General features: G+C 38.2%; 1 protein-coding gene across 1 annotated transcript in view; it reads right to left on the bottom strand.

The window, feature by feature from the left end:
• LOC118766600 overlaps positions 1–22,291 on the bottom strand; it is a 31,187-nt gene that overhangs the window by 6,716 nt on the left and 2,180 nt on the right. The window lies entirely within an intron of this gene.

Below are 22,291 nucleotides of genomic sequence, written 5' to 3'. Positions count from 1 at the left end.
AAGGAAATGGTCATGTTAAGCATGGAGTAAAAAGAGTGGAGTGGCTTGGAGTGGATGATAGAGAAACGGGGAGAGGAATGGTTGTGGAGTGAAAGTGGGAGGTGATGATGGCAACAACTGAGTGAAGGGGATGGGTGATGGTGGCACGGGGATGGGAAGGAAGAGAGAGAGAGTAAGGAAATGAAGACAAAATAGAAATAACTGTTTTGCTGCTGAAGGTATGGTTGACAAAAAAATTATGTTTGTGTATGTGTATGTGTGTGTGTAAAAGTGTGCATGTGTGTGTTTGCATATATATATATATAGGGAGAGTTTACAAAAAAAAAAACGAAGACAGGTGGTGTACAAAACAAACAGATGTATTAGTATAACGCTCAGGAAAAGAAAAAGTCTTTTACGTTTCAAGCCTACTCTCTTCTACAGAAAGGGACACAGAAAAAAGCAAGGAGAGAAAAAAATGTGTGAAGTGGCTAATGATTTTTCATGGCGTCTGACTCGGGATATATATATATATATATATATATATAAGTTCAGTAAAAATTTAGATTCAGTTGAATATGATACTTAAGTTAAAGGCACCAGAATTTAGCATGGTATAATCCATATAATTCAAAATGGGGGGATTATTATCAAAATAAGCAACAAGGATATCTAGAGGTAATGCAGTATGATTGTTTCAGGCGACTCCATTTACTTAAACAATGCAAATATAACATCAGGTAATTTCCATATCTTATTTCTGCAAGAATTCTACTACATCTAATTTTTTTTTTATAAATATTACCTCTAACTAGCCTAAATTATTATGCCCCATAAAAACCACGCTTCATTCTTGAATACTAAATTTAAATATTCCTTATTCTAGGAACTTTCATCTTGGTAGCCTCCCTTCCATTATATTTTAAAGTTTTTGATATGTGTGGCAATCAATACTTTATTTACTAAGAATATTCTCATAAAAAGTTCTTCTAAATCCCCTTAATTAATATTCAAAACCTGATAAAGAACAGATAATAATATCTAGGTTACTTAGTCTCTATTTCTATAAAAGTCTTATTAATAATATAATTTTTAACCAATAGCTTGATCATTTCTTCACCCGATATTAAACACTAATCTTTCATGACAACTCCATGATAAGGAAATATTAATTTTAATCTAGTAATTATAAAATTATAATGTAATTATAAGGTATTTTCTTATAGCAGCTTACCTCACCTATTATAAATAAGCTAGGTATATTCTATAATGAGTTTTTAGAACACAAATCTAGTCTACCCCTTATCTACAATATTCTACAATAACTTTATTTTTCAATTTACTTATTTAAATTCCTTCACTAAAATTTTAAACCATTTTATCTTACTTAATAAGTACAACCTTTCAATTATAAGAACCTCGTCACTGATCTGCATTCAACTGCCTCCGTTATAATGCTTTAGTCCACTTCAGCAGCCGTAAAAGTCAGACAAATAGTAGTGGATTATTTACATTATTTACATTATTTACATTTGACGGATATTTGTCCTCATCTTGTTTGTTGTTAACACGTTTCAGCTGATTTACCCTCCAGCCTTCATCAGGTGTCTTGGGGAAATTTCGAACCTGGGTTCTTATTCCTAAGGTATTTTTCGATGTCGTTGTCGTCGTCGTCGTCATTGTCATCATCATCATCGTCATCATCATCATCATCATTATTATTATTATTATTATTATTATTATTATTATTATTATTATTATTATTATTCAGATCACTGCCTGGAATCAAACTCAGAATCTTGGGGTTAGTAGCCCATGCTCTTAACCACTAAGCCATATAGAAAGCTAAAATTTACAATGTGACATGTAGAGGCATGAATGCTTATATCTGTACTAGTTCCATTTCCTGCAATAACCGGAACGGGTCAGGGGAAATCTTTAATGAATACTCTTCATGAGTGTGTGTGTGTGTATGTGTGTGTGTGTGTGTGTGTGTGTGTGTGTGTGTGTGTGTGTGTGTGTGTGTGTGTGTGTATAGAGAAAGACATACATATGTATATACATATATATGTGTGTGTGTGTCTTATAAATATGTAAGAACACACACACACACATGAATACACATACACGCACATGCATATGCACTCATACACATTAATAAATTAGTAGAATAGTAGTAGCTGACAAAATATCCAAAGTACAATTCCATCTACGCATCAATACCATTTTAGCAATATACATTTCCAGAAAAAAAAAGTAGGAGAAAATTCCCCCAAAACAACGATAACCCAGATTTTCATACATGTGCAGTGAAATATATTACAAAAACCAGGTACAGTCTTCCATGGAAAGTTGGATGAAAGCTTTCATGGAAATATCATTAATCCAAATACCAAATGTGTTAATTATCGCTAATGAGCAAGCTAACGAAGAAAATCTGTGTAGTTCAATACAGTCATGTGACTTATTGGAAACGAAAGCTAAACCTCCCTTTAATTACACCATAGTATTTTGCTTTTCTAGTTTCTGCTCGAGAGCTGTGTCCATGCTGGAGCCCCACCAGTACTTAATTTATCAACCCTGATAGAATGAAAGGTAAAGTCAACCTTGGTGGAATTTGAACTTAGAATACAAAAACAGATGAAGTGCCGCTAAGCAATTTGACTGGTGTGTTAACCATTCTGCCAGCTCTCTACCTTTATAATAATAATAATAATAATAATAATAATAATAATAATGATGATGATGATGATGATGATGATGATGATGATGATGATGATGATGATGATGATGATGATGATGATGATGATGATGATGATGATGATGATGATGATGATGATAATAATAATAATGATAATGATGATAATAATGATAATAACAATAATAATAATAATAATAATAATAAATAATAGTAATAACAACAATAATACTATGGGATATGCCAATACACACAGATAGAGAAATTAAGGCTTATAGGCCGGATGTAGTTGTCAGAGATCATCAAGAAAAAAAATGCTTTCTAATCGATATATCAGTATCAACGAATCACAATGTTTCTCTAAAAGAAATGGAGAAACTTCCAAAATATAAAAAACCTGGAAATAGAATTAACTCAAATGTGGAGTCTAAAAAACAGAAACAATTCCTGTAATAGTAAGTGCATTAGGTATGATAAAAAGATATTCCAGATAAATACATAACAAAACACCAGGACTAACAAGTATATATATAACATACAGAAAATAGCACTTCTGGGCACCGCACACATCCTACGTAAAACACTTTCAATACAGTAAAAATAAGAGCATCAAACCAAACCGCAACACATACCCAAGGTGCACAGAGCTGCACTTGGTAGTGCAGTAAGTGCACGTGATAAAAATAAGACTGCTGATTACTACTACTACTACTACTACTGCTGCTTCTGCTGCTGCTGCTGCTGCAGCTGCTTCATCCTTTTAGGGTTCATAAGAGAATTGCAAGTTGAGCACTGGGGCTTGATGCAATCATCACACTCCCCCCAACAAAAAAAAATTGCTGGCCTTGTGCCAAAATTTGAAATCATCATCATTGTTATTGTTGTTTCCGTCTACTAAATCCACTCACAAGGCTTTGGTCAGCCCAAAGCTATAGTAGAAGACACTTGCCCAAGGTGCCATGCAGTGGGACTGAACCCAGAATCATATGCATGCTACTTTATTTCAAAATTTTGCCATAAAGGCATAACACAGAGTACATTGCAGGCTGGACAAAAACATTGATGAGATGAATGATGAAAAAGGATGATATTGATGGGAGAAGACAAAAAATGCCGGCCGACTTTTTGCTTGTCTAAAATATTATTCTTCATTTTTGTTTTACACAGGAAAAAAAAAACAAAACGAGGTATTAAACCTCTTACTTTAGTTCTGTAGTTCATTCTCAACTAAGACTCTGAGCCCCTTACGACCAATAAACTCAAACACAAAGCAAAACAACAGACCGAGGCATTAAACCTCCTACTTTAAGGTTGAAACACAATACGAGGCACTAAGCCTTTTAATTTTTCCGGCCCGCCATCACCTGACCAGGCTCAATGCCACACTCAAGCACCTCGATGGTGCTAGGTCGGGATTTTCAGCAAAAAGTGAAAGGAGTCCTCAAGGAAGGACTCTATTACCTCAAACAAGTTTTTTCCCCATATGACCTCCGCAGCTACCTGCGGAGGCCAATCAGGGTTCTTGACACAGGTACTAATTCCTTCCCATCGACCTTTTTTTATTAAACTTTTTAATCATTTTTTGGATTTCCCCTCCCCTGTGGCACAGGGCTACAAATTCCTCCTCAACATAGGGAGAGTCAAATCCCCCCCTCTGGTGGCACAATTCCCATCGAAGGGGCTTCAGGACATGCCGGCAGTGTACTAGCAACTGCCAGCAATGCTCCTTACTTACCACACAGGCACTCCTGCGCCCATAATTGTTTACCATTGTATAGTGAGGAATTTCTCCCTCCATATTTTGAAGCCAAAATAAGATTTTATAAAATCTGAGTAAATCAGAGTTTGCTGTGCCAACATCATTAGTAGACAAAAACTGTGGCTTTACAGGTTCATTACTGAAGAATCAAATCTGATGATTTCAGTTCCATTCTGTAAATATTTAGCTCATAATTTCACATTTCTAATACCATTTGCAATGACATTCCAGCATACATTCTGCAACACTTTTTTTTCTTCTTTTCTCTATATATTGGAAACTGTTTGCCAAATGTATGACTGTATGAAATCAATATTGCAAATTCAGTCAATTTATCTTTCATCAGACCTAATATATTCACTGCTAACTAGCGCTGACCAATAGAGTCATGTGATTTCACAACAAAAAGTAACAATTCACCAAACTGATGCCAAATGACATTACACACACACACACGTGAAAAAATACATACAAGTACAAACACTCACATACACATGCATACACACACATTTGTTTGTCCACTTTCTATCTGTTTTTCCAAGCCAGCATGAGTTAGAGGCATATGTGTGTGTGTGTGTGTGTGTGTGTGCATATATATATATATATATATATATATATATATATATATATATATTATACACACACACATATATATATATATATACACACACACACAAAGGGTAAAGGGTAAAGATCCCTTTTAGTCATGAATTACCATGGGATCACACCTACAAAGTACCCCTCTGAGGCACAAGTCCAAGTAAGGTTGTTTTTATGGAAGACCAGTAGTCGCCCATGCATACCAGACTCCTCTCTCCACATCACCAGTGTTATCCAAGGGGAACGCAAAGGGGCCGATACAGCTTGGCACCAGTGATGTCGCAACTCATTTCTACAGCTGAGTTAACTGGAGCAATGTGAAATAAAGTGTCTTGCCCAAGAACACCACACACAGCCCAATCCAGGAATCAAACTTACAACCACTCTAACCACTGAGCCATGCATCATTGCACATACAGTAATCCCTTGCCACATCATGGTTCATCTATCATGGTTCACCTATCACGGTTCACCTATCATGGTTTACCTATCGCGGTTTATTATTTAAGCTTACCTTGATTCCTCGATGGTGTTGTTTTGCATTTATAATAAAATAAATATATATAAATTATAAAAAATAATTAAAAAATATATGGAGTACTGTGCTGTTTCTACTTTGTGGATTTTCACCAATCGCGGGAGATTTTGGAATATAACACCCGTGATAGTCGTTGGATTTCTGTACATACATACATACATACATACATACATACATACATACATACATACATACACTAGTCGCCATGATAGATCGTTAGCCACTACACACATTTTCTCTCTCCTTGTTTTTTCTGTGTCCCTTTCTGTAGAAGAGCATACGCTCGAAACGTAAAAGACTTTTTCTATTCCTGAGCGTTATACTAATACATCTGTTTGTTTTGTACCCATCTGTCTCGTCTTTTGTTTTTTTCGTAAACTCTCCCTATACATACATACATACATACATACAAAACATTAGTCACCATGATAGATCGTTAGCCACTACACACATTTTTTCTCTCCTTGTTTCTGTGTCCCTTTCTGTAGAAGAGCCTAGGCTCGAAACGTAAAAGATTTTTTCTATTCCTGAGCATTATACTAATACACCTGTTTGTTTTGTACACCATCTGTCTTCGTCTTTTGTTTTTTTCGTAAACTCTCCCTATACATACATACATACATACATACAAAACATTAGTCACCATGATAGATCGTTAGCCACTACACACATTTTTTCTCTCCTTGTTTTTTCTGTGTCCCTTTCTGTAGAAGAGCCTAGGCTCGAAACGTAAAAGATTTTTTCTATTCCTGAGCATTATACTAATACACCTGTTTGTTTTGTACACCATCTGTCTTCGTCTTTTGTTTTTTTCGTAAACTCTCCCTATACATACATACATACATACATACATACATACATGTGTATATATGTGTATATAAGTGATCTCACTTTTGCAAGCGCGCATCTGCTGAAGGTTAAATATTGTGCATTATGCTCATAGGATATGAAGGTAGTAATTCTGTTAACCTCCTAATAAAGATGTTGATTGGTGCTGATTTAAGAGCTAAGTTCATTCAGAACTCATTTGGTGAATCAGTAACAGAATTGCCTAAAAAGTAATAGAGACATTGTTTGGTTCATATGGTGTGTGATCTGCTGTCTTTTCCTTTACTCTCAGAAGGGGACGTATTGCAAATGTTATATCTATATAATAATATAATAATGAAATAATTGTATACAGTGCTCAGGTGCACCACAACTTGTCAGAAAGTGCATATAAAGTACATGCAGTAATGTAGAAATGTCTGGAAAGTGAACATGCTTGTGTGTGTATGGAGGGGAGAAAATCAAGTGTAGTGTTGGCGAATCTCAGGAAGCATGGAAGTCTTGAAGGATGCAGTGCTCCAACAGCTAACAACCGATGCCGGCAGTTTGTTCCACGCTTCAGCAACTCTCAGCGTGAAAAAATGTTTCCTGAAGTCATGGGAGCTGTGCTGTTTTCTTACTTTGTAAATATGTCCACGGGTGTTAGATGGGTGGAGTTTAAAGAGGTGCTCAGTGTTATTGTTTGTGCGATGGTTGATAATTTTATGGGTGTCTGCCAGGTCAGCTGTGTGTGTGTGTGTGTTTGCATATGTATTTATAAACCATTCCATTTATCTTCACACTCATGTATTTGAGATTATGACTTCACACAGCTCCACCACCTCTCACACTCTCCCTTACTCTCTTTTATTTCCATTCTCTCTCACAAGGCAGCAAGCTGGCAGAAACGTTAGCACGCCGGGCGAAATGTTTAGCGGTATTTCGTCTGCCGTCACGTTGTGAGTTCAAATTCCGCCGAGGTCGACTTTGCTTTTCATCCTTTCGGGGTCGATTAAATTAAGTACCAGTAGTGCACTGGGGTCGATGTAATCGATTTACTCCCTTTGTCTGTCCTTGTTTGTCCCCTCTATGTTTAGCCCCTTGTGGGTAATAAAGAAATAAGGAACATTAGCACGTCGGGCGAAATGCTTAGCAGTATTTCGTCTGCCGTCACGTTGTGAGTTCAAATTCCGCCGAGGTCGACTTTGCTTTTCATCCTTTCGGTGTCGATTAAATTAAGTACCAGTTGCACACTGGGGGTCGATGTAATCGATTTAATCCCTTTGTCTGTCCTTGTTTGTCCCCTCTATGTTTAGCCCCTTGTGGGTAATAAAGAAATATATTTCCATTCTCTTTCACTCTGTCTCTCTCAATCTCTCTCCCTCCAACTGAGGTAAGCATGTATCTCCTATACCGTAAGACACCTGTTTCTGTCCCTCTGCTATACAGTAACCTATCGTCACCTACAGCCATACTACTTCCTCTTTCAGTTGATAAATCTTTGTCTTACAGATTCTTGGTCACCTTTGCCAGTGCTGTTGCTACGTAAACAACACCCTGTACACTCTGTAAAAGGGTTGGCTTCAGGAAGGTCAACCTCTTGTAGAAACCATGTCAAAACAAACAATTGGAGCCTGGTATGACTCTCTGCTTTCTCAGGTCCAGTAAAAAAAATCTAACTCATACCAGTATGGACAATGGATGCTAAATGATGATGACCATTTGTATATATATATATATATATATATATATATAATATATATATATATATGTATATATATTATATATATATATATAATATATATATATATAATATATATATATATATATATAGGTGCAGGAGTGGCTGTGTGGTAGTAGCTTGTTTACCAGCCACATGGTTCTGGGTTCAGTCCCACTGTGTGGCACCTTGGGCAAGTGTCTTCTACTATAGCCTCGGGCCGACCAAAGCCTTGTGAGTGGATTTGGTAGACGGAAACTGAAAGAAGCCCGTCGTATATATTATATATATATATATATATATATATATGCGTGTGTGTTTGTGTGTCTGTGTTTGTCCCCCTAGCATTGCTTGATAACTGATGCTGTTGTGTTTATGTCCCCGTTACTTAGCGGTTTGGCAAAAGAGACTGATAGAATAAGTACTGGGCTTACAAAAGAATAAGTCCCGGGGTCGAGTTGCTCGATTAAAGGCGGTGCTCCAGCATGGCCACAGTCAAATGACTGAAACAAGTAAAAGAGTAAAAGAGTATATATATATATATAATGATTTACATTTATATATATGTATATGCATGTATATGTATTTATGTATACATAGATACATAGATACATATGTATTGATGCATAGGTGTAGGAGTGGCTGTGTGGTAAATAGCTTGCTTACAAACCACATGGCTCCGGGTTCAGTCCCACTGCATGGCACCTTGGTCAAGTGTCTTCTACTATGGCCTCGGGCTGATCAAAGCTTTGCGAGTGGATTTGGTAGACAGAAACTGAAAGAAGCCCATCGTATATATGTATATATGTGTGTATGTGTGTGTATATGTTTGCGTGTCTGTATTTGTCCCCCCCTACAACACTTGACAACTGATGCTGGTGCATTTACATCACCGTAACTTTGTGGTTCAGCAAAAGAGACCAATAAATTAAGCACTAGGCTTACAAAGCATAAGTCTTGGGGCCGATTTGCTCAACTAAAGCCGGTGCTCCAGCATGGCCACAGTCAAATGACTGAAACAAGTTAAAAGAGTTAAAAAGTAAAAGAGTACACATATATCTCTATTTTGTGTGTGTGTGTATACATGGACACACAAACACATATATACATATATATATATATATAATAATGTTCGTCCTTTGGGTTCAACGGAAGTTCTGAAGCAGGCAGATCTCCCTAGCACCATCACGATCATGCGCAAGGCCCAGCTGAGATGGGCAGGCCCCGTCTCCTGCATGTCCGACACTCGCATCCCAAAACAGCTCTTCTACGGTGAACTCAGCCAGGGCAAACGCAAAGTCGGAAGGCAGAAGAAGCGCTTCAAGGACAGTCTCAAAGTCTCTCTCATATTCACACTCACACACACACACACACACACACACACACACACATATATATATGTATACTTATGATATTAGTGAATTTGCTCCTAAACACTAGCTTTAAGTGTAATGATGTGATAGCTGCCTAAACAAAGAATGGCAAAGCGCAATATATCAATCAAGATGGTACGTGTATAACAGTACAAATAAAGAAACATTTATCAGATCAGTTTATAACTTAAAATATTTATACATAAATAATATAAAGAAAAGGAAATAGACATAAAGGAATATATCATCATCATCATCATCATCATCATCATTTAATGTCCACTTTCTATGCTAGCATGGGTTGGACAATTTGACTGAGGGTCGGCGAGCCAGATGGCTGCACCAGGCTCCAATCTTGATCTGGCAGAGTTTCTACAGCTGGATGCCCTTCCTAACACCATATACATATATATACATATAGGCGCAGGAGTGGCTGTGTGGTAAGTAGCTTGCTTACCAACCACATGGTTCCGGGTTCAGTCCCACTGCGTGGCACCTTGGGCAAGTGTCTTCTACTATAGCCGTGGGCCGACCAAAGCCTTGTGAGTTGATTTGGTAGAAGGAAACTGAAAGAAGCCCATCGTATATATGCATATGTATGTATATATATCTATATATATATATATATATATATATATATATATATATGTGGTGTGTTTGTGTGTCTGTGTTTGTCCCCCAACATTGCTTGACAACTGCTGCTGGTGTGTTTACGTCCCCGTAACTTAGCGGTTCAGCAAAAGAGACCAATAGAATAAGTACTAGGCTTACAAAGAATAAGTCCTGGGGTCGATTTTCTCGAGTAAAGGCGGTGCTCCAGTATGGCCACAGTCAAATGACTGAAACAAGTAAAAGAGATATGCATATGTATATATATATGTGTGTGTGTGTGTGTGTGCGTGTGTGTGTGTGTATATATATATATATACATATGTATGCATATGTGTATACATGTGCATATGTGTGTATACGTATGTATATGTGTTTGTGTGTATATATATATATCAGATTCGAGCCTGGTGCAACCTCCCGGTTTGCCAGTTCTCAGTCAAACCGTCAGTATGGAAAGCAGATGTTCTATGACAATGACAACGATGATGATGATGTTATATATACTCTTTTTACTTTTTTTACTTGTTTCAGTCATTTGACTGTGGCCATGCTGGAGCACCGCCTTTAATCGAGCAACTCGACCCCGGGACTTATTCTTTTGTAAGCCCAGTACTTATTCTATCGGTCTCTTTTGCCGAACCACTAAGTAACGGGGACATAAACACACCAGCATCGGTTGTCAAGCAATGCTAGGGGGACAAACACAGACACACAAACACACACACACACACACACACATATATATATTTATACATATATACGACAGGCTTCTTTCAGTTTCCGTCTACCAAATCCACTCACAAGGCATTGGTCAGCCCGGGGCTATAGCAGAAGACACTTGCCCAAGGTGCCACGCAGTGGGACTGAACCCGGATCCATGTGGCTGGTAAGCAAGCTACTTACCACACAGCCACTCCTGCGCATATATGTATAATATATATTTTTTTACCTTCTGTGTTTTTATATGTATTCCTTTTATATGTTGAAGGCCACGGTAATGTTTATATATGATCAACTGTATATGGAAGTGTGTTGTTATATAAAGTCGTTGACTTGAATTTGATGTTTGTTCTCTAATCAATATTTTTTTATCTCTGTCTCAATTCACTTGAGCACTTCTTTCTTCCAGTCCTATAAACCCTTTTGTCTTCATAAAAAGAAGCAAAAATTATTTCTTGTCATATATATTATATATATATATATATAATGGAACAAGAATGTAACAGACAACAACAAAACATTCAGACAGTTAGATGATACAAAAAAGGACAGGGAAAAACAAGGACGGGTCATTCAGAGCTTTCAATCTTTAGTTGAGTACCAGATCGTCTTTGCAGTTTCAGCCGGTTACTCTCAAGAATGGTCTAATCTGGCTGGCCCTAAGAAAATCTAAGCTGAGAGCACTAGATTCTTTGGAAGGAAGCAAGCGAATGTATACACAAATAAGGACAAAAAAGAACGAAAAAATGGTACACAGTTACAAATACAAATAACAGGACATTAACAATTAGTGTCTTTTGACTAAGGACAAATTAAATTAAGCTGGCGTGTGTGGAAGTGAAGCTTACAGCAGGAACATAGAAGATGAAAGTCATGGAAAGGAAAATAAGAGATGCTACATGGATGGTAGTCGAACCAAGAAAGAAAGGTCAGGCTTAGCTGAACTCCAGTCATGTGGAAGGAGAGGATATATAAATATATATATATATAACAGTTATCACCAAGTTAATATGGCAGTCCATAAATATAGGACTAAAGCTGCCGTTAATTAGCTCCAAGAAGCCATCAAATCTAGATAGCTATATGACACATGAACCTGTGTCCATTATAACCTTCGAACAGGGGAGGTCAGCCATTTCCCCTTGCTGGTCAGGCATCTCCAGACATGTTTCAGGGTATTTGCCCTTTTACAATGCAGAGTAACCAAACCCATATATATATTATATATATATATATATATATATATATACATATATATATATATATATATGATGCAACATGCTGAGATACCTCTTATTGTATCATCTGACAAGCTGCTTCTGCACCGAGGGATGCACGACAACTATGTGTATAGCTTCTCACCCATGAGAGATCGATGCAGGCTGTCTCAAAACGATCACTGTGAGCAATAAAGTTTCTCATGTATTCCATTCTTCATCTCTGTCGTTTGTTTTATATATGTATGTATGTATGTATTATGTATGTATGTATGCATGTATGTATGTATGTATGTGCATGTATGTATGTATGTATGTATTTATCAATCAGGATATCAAGAAGAGTATGGAATGTGAAAAATAAGTAATAGTTTGATACACTCCAGGATAAAGGAGAAATGAGGTCCACAGCATTGATGAGATATAGTTTGAAAAGTAGATCAAAGGTATTGCAGGTAAACATCTCTGAAGTGTTAACAAAGAAATGTTTTTCTTCTGACACCAATAGTCTTCTTACCAAACTATATCCATTTAATGCCCGGTCTGGGAATTGAAACCGCGATCCTACAACCGGGAGCCCATTGCCCTAACCACTGTGCCATTGCATCATCATCATCATCATCATTTAACGTCTACTTGCCATGCTGGCATGGGTTGGACGGTTCAACTGGGGTCTGGGAAGCCAGAAGGCTGCACCAGGCCCAATCTGATCTGGCAGTGTTTCTACAGCTGGATGCCCTTCCTAATGCCAACCACTCTGTGAGTGTAGTGGGTGCTTTTTACGTGCCACCGGCACAGGTGCCAGACGAGGCTGGCAAACGGCCATGCTCGGATGGTGCTTTTTACATGCCACCGGCACGGGGACCAGACGAAGCTGGCAATGGCCACGCTCGGATGGTGCTTTTTACGTGCCACCGGCATGGAGGTCAGTCGGGCAGCGATGGCTATGGCCACGTTCGGATGGTTCTCTTACGTGCCACCGGCACTGGTATCTCAGTTACAAATTCCACAACACACATACACACATACACACACGCTCATATGTATATGTGCATATACATGTTTATGTTGCGTATAATATATATATATAATATATATATATATATATATATATATATAAACCTTAGTTATAGGGATATCAGTGTCATGCAAACTGACACCCACACCAGCACGGACAATGGATGTTAAAATGATGTTGATGATGATGATGCTGATTATTTATATATAAACACACACACACGTTTATATATATGCATGAGTTTATGTGTAAGTGTGTGTATGTGTGTCTATATATGCACATACATTGAAAAATTATTTGAAATATTTTCTTTTTAAATCATATACAAAAAAAGCATAATATAAACAAATAACTTTAAACAACAAAACCCTACACACACACGTACACACGTACACACACACACACACACACACACACGCATATAAGAATTACAGAGAGAGAGATTTATATTGACTTCTGATTGGTTGATTTTTAACGCAACCAATACTAAAAGCAAATTTGGCAAAACAGCCAGATAAGTCTGTTATGAAGAATGGTGAGATAAAAGCAAAGATAAGACCATTTCATGGTATTTCAAAATTTTCACTAGTCTATAATTCACAAGTCTTGCAAAAAATGGTTGGATATTTTTTAAACTACCATGTTATATCACAAATGGTCAGATGGTGTAAATTGATATGCAACATGATATCGTAGTATATCCATTGATAAACTTTGATAATTTATTTAAAAGTCATTCATCAAAATTGTTGTTGTTGTTGCTGCTGTTGCATATCTTTCTCTTTCTTCCTCTCTCATCTCTGATATATATATGCATATATATATATATATATATATTATATATATATTATATAATATATATTATATATATATATATAAATATATATTATATATATATTTATATATATGCATATATATATTTGCACTATATATATAATAATGCACACATATAGGTTGCGATGGGTAAATTGTCGCCATTTTATATTTTTAATTTCACATATGCACATTGTTTGTTTTTGATTCTGTTGACTAAGCAGTATAGTAGGGTCAGTTGGGCACCATCTGTATGAAAAACAGCACCATGATGCAATTCACTCAGCCAGAAATTTGGAAATGACATGCTGTACTGCTTGGCCTTCACGCTTGAAGCTCCAGTATGAACAAATGGCGGTTACACAGAACAACCGTTGGCTTGCCATGTCCCCAAAACATGTCCCGAGAGTGATAAAAAAATAAACATCCAGTTAACATCATGGTGTTTGGAGTGATCACTAGTGATGGTGATGTTATGTCTCCATTCATCTTCCCACATGGCCTCAGACTTGACATGGAGGTCTGCATCAAGTGCCTGGAGGAAGCAATGTTGCTCTGGGTCAAGAGAGTGGCTGCTGGAAGACCCTGTGTCTGGTAGCAGGACTCTGCACCATGCCACACAAGCAGGAGTACCCAGTCGTGGCTGTCAGAGAATTTCTGCAACCACATCACCCCTAACTTCTGGCTATCTTACTCCCCAGACTGCAACCCCCTTGAGTGTTGGTCACAGCTGAGTTAACTAAGCTCCTTGTAACACAAAAGATGAACTGAAGGCAAGGATTATGGCAACATTCACCAACTTAAACAAGGAGACAATCCAGAAGTGTTGCAGGAGATTCCAATGTCGTCTGGAGGCCATGGTTGAAGCCAACGACGATTTTATTGAATAAATTAACTCTTTAGTATTTCGAGATATTTTTATGTAATTTTGAAAAATATATCTGTTAAAATGAGATATCAGTGTTATTTTTATTTTTGCATAATTTAAACGACAATATATTCACTGCACCCGGTATCCATATATGATATATCATCATAGTTGTCGCCATCATCATCATCATCAGCATCCACATTTAACATTTGTTTTCAGTTCGAATCACACGTGTTTCGAGATGTGCTGGAGATTTTCTATTTTGGATATATTTGGGGTACTTAGGTCTGCTCATGACTTAGTGTTTGCTTCTTCCATGGGTATGAGTAAGTATTTCATTTATGTCTTACGTGTTAATCGCTGACGAGGAGAAAATTCTTATGAATTAACTCTGAAATTGGGACCGATACGAGACGCATGTTTATGGTGTTAAATTATATGGTTATCGGCATATTTGGCATTAGAATTTTTTTCTGTTGCACTTGTTTATAAGTTGTTTATTAATTTAACCTTTAAAGGTATTTTTTAATATGCTGGCCATTGATAAAATTTTTTCGAAAAAAATTTTATCCTATATTAGATGTATATATATATATATATATACATACACATTTTATTATTTATGTGCCCTTTTCAAGCCTAGCCAGGCTCATCGGCCTGGTTTCCCAGTTTCCATGGTGTATGTGTTCCCCCACCAGCTAGACAGGACGCCAGTCCATTGTAGTGTTACTCAAGAAACAAGAAGAAAGAGTGAGAAAAAGTTGGGGCAAAAGAGTACAACAGGGGTTGCCACCATCCCCTGTCGGAGCCTCGTAAAGCTTTAGATGTTTTTGCTCAATAAACACACACAATGCCTGGTCTGGGAATCAAAACCATGATCTTCCAACCATGAGTCCGCTGCCCTAACCACTGGGCCATTGCACCTCCACACACACACACACACACACACACACACACTCACGCACACACACTCACTCACACACACAAACACACACACACATACACACACATATAAATATATATGAATATATGTATATGTTTGTGTGTTTGTGTTTGTCCCCTCCACCATCACCTAACAACTGATGTTGGGGCATTTACATCCTCGTAACTTAGCAGTTCGGCAAAAGAGACCAATAGAATAAATACTAGGCTTACAAAGAATACGTCCTGGGGTCGATTTGTTTGACTAAAGAGCTGATATAATCATTTTGGGCAGAGAAAAGAACTGCGTTTAGTTGTGGAAATCAGCTGCCAGTGGATGTTAACATAAAGCTGAAGACCAGAGCAAAAGAGAACACCTCTGCTGAACTATTGAGAAATCTGCAGTTACTCTTTCCAGATTACAAGTTTGGGTGTATACCTGTAATTATTGGGGCACTGGGATATGTAACTTACTGCCTAAATATCAATCTTGTGAAATTAGGCTTCTCAAAACCAGAAAGGAGAAAGCTAATTCGAAGACTACAGATCCAAGCCATCAGTGGAACTGTAAAAGTCTATAAAACTTTCCAGAAGTTTATCATTTAAGTATATGTAAGCATGTCTAGATATGGAAGTATATGCATGAGAAGACATACATGAAGCAAAACATACAAATCTGCAAATAGCAATACATACATACAAACATACATACATACATACATACATAATGCATACATACATGCATACATACATGCATACATGCATACATACATACATACATACGTACATACATACATAATACATACAAACATACATACATACATACATACATAATGCATACATACATGCATACATACATGCATACATGCATACATACATACATACATACGTACATACATACATACATACATACAAACATACATACATGCATACATACATACATACATGCATACATACATACATGCATACATACATACAAGCATGCATACATACAAGCATACATACATACATAAAGGGTAAAGACCCCCTTCGGTCATGAATGACCATGGGATTGCACCTAGAAAGTTACCCTCCTAGACACAAGTCCGGGCAAGGTTGTTTATGGAAGGCCAGCAGTCGCCCATGCATACCAGCCTCCCCTCTCTACACCACCAGTGTTATCCAAGGGAAAGACAAAGGTCGATACAGTTTGGCACCTGTGACGTCGCAACTCATTTCTACAGCTGAGTGAACTGGAGCAACGTGAAATAAAGTGCTTTGCTCAAGAACACAACACGCAGCCCGGTCCGGGATTCGAGCTTACAACCTCACGATCGTAAGCTCGACGCTCTAACCACTGAGCCATGCGCCTTCACATACATACATACATACATACATACATACATATATATATATATACATACATGCATACTTTGCTATTGATGTTGAAATTCCAATGAAAGCCTTGGAACTAAGTTAGAAACCAACTATCTCTCTGACAAGAAATCCTGAAATAAAACTAAATGACTACAGACACACACACACACACACACACACAACACACACACACACACACACACACACACACACACACACATACACACACGCACACACACACACACACACACACACATGGATGCACGCATGCTCACGAATACAGCTACATAAATAATCTATAGTTATTCCATATCAACAGGTGAAAAACGAAGACCAAATAAGCTACAAAGAAAACAAGAAATAGATAATATATATGACATTCCAGGGAAAATTAGATTATTTTCTTGCACGTTCACCAATAATGGTTCTCATCAAATTCTATAGAAAACTTACAAAAACACCAGAGTAAAATACGAGCATAGGCCTGATTTTTAAGGCCAATCAGCTTTCCTCCAACATAGATCACCTTTTCAACACAGCCTGCCAGACCGCTACCCCCTCCTCCTGTATACACATACCCCCTCATCCAGCTCCTTCACCTCCATCACCTTTTAATGAAAAAGCTAAACACTTTTGGTTATTGGAAGTAATCAAGATAATTTGGAACACATATGTGTGTGTCTGTGGTGTGTGTATATAAACATACATACACACACACACACATATGCATATACATATACCATATATTTATATATATAAACAAATATGTATATATATATATATATATATATATTGGGTTGTTCGGAAAGTTCGTGCCAATTTATAGTAGCTTATCTTTTGACTTATTTTAGAACATGGTTGAGTCCATAAAATAGGATTTGACTACATTTCGATTTAGAGTACAGTTTAAGCTATCTTTTCGTGGAAGAAGGTTTATGTTCCTATAACCTGTGTTTATTCTGTAACCCTTTAAAATGGAAGATAAGGAAGTTCATTTTCGGCACTTGATGCTTTGGGAACCAGACAAAAATTGCTGCAATTCAGCTAGGATGTATTACCTCACCCTCCATATTCACCAGATATTGCTCCTTTGGATTTCCACTTATTCAGGTCTCTGCAGAATAGTCTTAAGGGTAAAAATTTCAATTCCTTGGATGACGTAAAAAGATACCTTGATGAATTCTTTGCCATGAAACCACCTCAATTCTGGGAAGAGGGTATTTTCAAGTTAAAGGAAAGATGGAGACGCATTGTGCAACAAAATGGTTCATATTTGGTTGATTAAAAATGTAACGGCCAGTATTTATTGACCTTTTTCTTGCTTTAAAAATCGGCATGAACATTCCGAACAACCCATATATATATATACATATATACATATATATATATATATATATATCATATATATATATATATATATATATATACATGAGTGGGGTATCCAAAAGTGAACAGAAACGTTCTCTGTAGGACAAGCTTATTGTAATTCAAATTTCTGTCCTTAGAAGACACTTGATGTAACCCTCAGGCATCAGACTGCCAGCTGGTGTTGTCGGGTTAGTTTCTGTGTTTTGCAGTGATTCTCACCATTTATTTGATTTTTGTGATAGCCGAAATGAAGGAACAATGTGTTTCTGTGAGATTTTGTTTTCTGTGGGGAAAAACATGGCTGAAACATTTGTCATGCTTCAAACAACTTACAAGGCCACTGCCATGAGCAAAGTGGTTTCCAAGCTTTAGGAATGGTCACACTTATTATTATTACTATTATTATTATTAAATTCAATAATATATATATATGACTGGCTCTCGTGCAGGTAGCATGTAAAAACACCTTTTGAACATGGTCGTTGTCAGAACCGCCTGACTGGCCCTCGTGCCAGTAGCATCTAAAAGCACCCACTACACTCTCAGAGAGGTTGGCGTTAGGAAGAGCATCCAGTTGTAGAAACTTTGCCAGATCAGATTGAGCCTGGTGCAACCTTCTGGCTCACCAGTCCTCAGTCAAACCGTCCAACCCATGCCAGCATGGAAAGCGGACCTTAAACGACGACAATGATGACGACGATGATGATGATGAGGATATATATATATATATACATACACACACATATGTATATATATATATATATATATATATATCTATACATAAATATATATATATATATGCATGTGTGTATACATATATTATACATAAATTCACATGTATATAGATACACACACACATATAATCATATATATATATATATATATATATATATATATATATATATATGTATATACATGTATATACGTTTGTATATAAGTACGTACAAATTTATGTGCATCTGTGTGCAAATTTATACACCTATCTATTTATCCATGTATACACACATATTTTTCTATATGTGTGTGAAAGTTTGCATCTGTATCTGTGTGCGTATGTGTATATATGTGTATGTGCGTATGCCTGCCTCTCTGTGTGCACGTGTGTGTGTGTGTGCTTGGGAATATGTATAGCATTTGTAGCTATGGAATATAACAGGGAAACATCAAAGAAGACAGGAAAACAACTGTACCTTGTTCGATTTTGTTAGTGGGTGTATTGTAATACACACACACACACACACACAACCTCCTTCCACACACATATACTCCCCCTGCTAACACACACATAAACATGCTAATATATACTTTCTCACGCTCTCCCTCTCTCTCTCTCTTTGAAACTTTTTTCTCTCTTTCCCTTAACTGTTTCATTCATCATCATCATCACACACACACACACTATAGACATATATATACACTGGTGGAGGCGCAATGGCCCAGTGGTTAGGGCAGCGGACTCGCGGTCATAGGATCGCGGTTTCGATTCCCAGACCGGGCGTTGTGAGTGTTTATTGAGCGAAAACACCTAAAGCTCCACGAGGCTCCGGCAGGGGATGGTGGTGATCCCTGCTGTACTCTTTCACCACAACTTTCTTTCACTCTTACTTCCTCTTTCTGTTGTACCTGTATTTCAAAGGGCCGGCCTTGTCACTCTTTGTGTCACGCTGAATATCCCCGAGAACTGCGTTAAGGGTACACGTGTCTGTGGAGTGCTCAGCCACTTGCACGCTAATTTCACGAGCAGGCTGTTCCGTTGATTCAGATCAACCGGAACCCTCGTCGTCGTAACTGACGGAGTGCTTCCATATATACACTGGTATATTATTAAGAATAATGAAGACTTTTATATGCATGCATACATATATGTAGATGTGTATGTCCGTCTGTGTATGCGAGTGTATGCATTTGTGCATATATGTGTGTGCATGTGTATGTAGGAGTGGCTGTGTAGTAAGTAGCTTGCTTACCAGCAACATGGTTTCGGGTTCAGTCCCACTGCATGGCACCTTGGGCAAAGGCCTTCTACTATAGCCTCGGGCTGACCAAAGCCTTGTGAGTAGATTTGGTAGACGGAAACTGAAAGAAGCCCGTCGTAAATATGTATATATATATATATATGTATGGTGTGTGTGTGTGTGTGTGTGTTTGTATGTTTGTGCGTGTGTGTTTGTATGTTTGTGTGTCTGTGTTTGTCCCCCAACATCACTTGACAACTGATGCTGGTGTGTTTATGTCCCCGTAACTTAGCGGTTCGGCAAAAGAGACCGATAGAATAAGTACTAAGCTTACAAAGTATAAGTCCTGTGGTCGATTTGCTCGACTAAAGGCGGTGCTCCAGCATGGCCACAGTCAAATGACTGAAACAAGTAAAAGAGTAAAAGAGAGTAAAGAGTATACAATGAGAGAGAGGAGAGAGAGAGACGGCGGGAGAGAGAGAGAGAGAGAGAGAGAGAGAGAGAGAGATATGAATATAGAAGAAATTGATACAGAACCTTTCGTTAATTTAGTGATAGATTAATTGATCAATAGAGTGACAGATGTATGGATAGACAAACAGACAGGTAGATGTGCAAATGAAAGAAAAGGGAGTAAGAATAAATTTCATAGAAGTTATATTATTTCTATATATTAACAGTATTATTCAGAATTGCATATCTTTAGGTTTTCCAATGTTGTTCTTTTATTCATGTGCAACATTAAGTTGTGCGGAACAGAATCAAACTATTGATACAGCTAAAAGCACATGGAAAGCACCCATGGCAGAACCACATGGAAGGCACCCATGGCAGAACCACATGGAAAGCACCCATGGCAGAACCACATGGAAAGCACCCATGGCAGAACCACATGGAAAGCACCCATGGCAGAACCACATGGAAAGCACCCATGGCAGAACCACATAGAAAGCACCCATGGCAGAACCACATGGAAAGCACCCATGGCAGAACCACATGGAAAGCACCCATGGCAGAACCACATGGAAAGCACCCATGGCAGAACCACATAGAAGGCACCATGGCAGAACCACATAGATAGAAAGCACCCATGGCAGAACACATGGAAAGCACCCATGGCAGAACCACATAGAAAGCACCATGGCAGAACCACATGGAAAGCACCCATGGCAGAACCACATGGAAAGCACCCATGGCAGAACACATGGAAAGTACCCCATGGCAGAACCACATGGAAAGCACCCATGGCAGAACCACATGGAAGGCACCATGGCAGAACCACATGGAAAGCACCCATGGCAGAACCACATGGAAAGCACCCATGGCAGAACCACATAGAAAGCACCCATGGCAGAACCACATGGAAAGCACCCATGGCAGAACCACATGGAAAGCACCCATGGCAGAACCACATGGAAGGCACCCATGGCAGAACCACATGGAAAGCACCCATGGCAGAACCACATAGAAAGCACCCATGGCAGAACCACATGGAAGCACCCATGCAGAACAATGGAAAGCACCCATGGCAGAACCACATGGAAGGCACCCATGGCAGAACCACATGGAAAGCACCCATGGCAGAACCACATAGAAAGCACCCATGGCAGAACCACATGGAAAGCACCCATGGCAGAACCACATGGAAAGCACCCATGGCAGAACCACATGGAAAGCACCCATGGCAGAACCACATGGAAAGCACCCATGGCAGAACCACATGGAAAGCACCCATCCTGGCATTACATAAAAAGCACCAGAGCTGATGCTACATAGGGTGCACCCATGCTGGTACCATGTAAAAGCACTGAGGATGTTGCTGCATAAAAAGCACCCCGTACACTCTGTAGAGTGGTTTGCTTTAGGAAAGGCATCCACTTGTAGAAACCATGTCAAAACAGACAACTAGATCCTGGTCCAGCCTTCTGGCTTGTCAGCTCCTTTGAAACTGTCCAACCCATGCCAG

Source organism: Octopus sinensis, linkage group LG16 (genome assembly GCF_006345805.1).
Source record: "Octopus sinensis linkage group LG16, ASM634580v1, whole genome shotgun sequence".
In the NCBI taxonomy this organism is placed as follows: Eukaryota; Metazoa; Mollusca; class Cephalopoda; order Octopoda; family Octopodidae; genus Octopus; species Octopus sinensis.
This window is presented reverse-complemented; position numbering and strand designations above follow the sequence as displayed.